The following is a 1,384-nucleotide window of genomic DNA, read 5'->3' on the forward strand; positions in this document are numbered from 1 at the left end:
CATAAAAAAATGAATTTTAAAACAAGCAGTCAAACTATATTATCTTTAGTTACGGCCTCAGTTGTGGTATATACTGTTCGAAAAAATAGATCGGGTGTACTTCACGTATAAGATCCTTCCGCACAGCATCTGGGAGCAGAGAAGACGAGTTCTCTATAATGGAGGTTTTTCGTTTCTTTGTAGTCAGCGCAAGGCATCTTTTGTCGTGTCCACCATGGATATCGAAACCCGGTTTTTGGCTTTACTAATGCAGAAGACAAATTTTACGGAAACTCGCTTAAGATCACTTTCATTCTCCTGAAATAACTTTTTACTAAAAAGTACGGTAGGTTCGTTTTGTTTCTGTCTACTACATTCGACATATTAGCGCAAGCAGGACAAAGCTCAACATTTATTTTCAGATATTTACACGAGTTAAAAGTATTTAACGTAGTTTAAGAAAATGGGTAAAAGCCAAATAGTCCCAAAACTGTTAAGGTATTTTTTTCTTCCAAGAAATTCTGTGGTGGGCAAGGGGAAGAGGTAATTTGTCCAATATTTTTTTTTTCCTCGATTCGGCTTTTTCTGTTTAAAAGAAGTTAGAATGTTAATGAACTGTAACGAAGTAGTTTAAATAGAAAAAAAGAAGGAACGTTGAAAACTGGAACCATTCTTGAAACTGGCTTTTTTCTAGATCCTTTATTAATATACAGTGTTTGTCCGCAAATTCCTCTCACAGTTTGGAGTTAGCAGGACCAAACTTGGTAGGCAGACTTGGAGGATCTGGAGGGTGCCCTTAACTATATGGCGTAGCCCCCCCTACCAAGAGGATACAAACTTGGCAAACGTACTCAGAAGCCACGGGCGTGTATCCTGGGGAGGAGGGTCGAGTAATAATATACACGTAATTAGAAATGATGGAGGAGCTTTATCGGAACATGCCAGTCAAATCAAAGTTACATTTTTATTTTTTTTTATACTCCAACTGTCTCTACCTTGTTTATTTTCCTAAAACTGGAAGGTTACAACACCACCATCCCTCTAGATTAACTTGGAAACTTATCTGGTGCCCCTTACCATCCTTAGTTGTACCTTCGAATGGCCAGATACGCAAAGTCAACATCTAGCCAGATCTTACCTTTACAAAACACCAAATACGTCTAGCTACTGATGCAATATTACAAAGTGCTGCGTAGTCTAGGGGCGACAATTTCTCCAATACGTCACGTAATCAACAAAGACCGAAACGTTTTTAAACAAACGTCACGATAATGTTAAAGTGGTTGCAATCCCGTTTCATTTACCATTACTTGAAACATATCTTGCGAGAAATTATGATTGCGGGGTCCGGATGAAATTTAATTTAAAGTATCGTCGGAGCCATTGTTAGGTGACATTATCAAAA

Source organism: Limulus polyphemus, unplaced genomic scaffold (assembly GCF_000517525.1).
Source record: "Limulus polyphemus unplaced genomic scaffold, Limulus_polyphemus-2.1.2 Scaffold2453, whole genome shotgun sequence".
Lineage (NCBI taxonomy): Eukaryota > Metazoa > Arthropoda > Merostomata > Xiphosura > Limulidae > Limulus > Limulus polyphemus.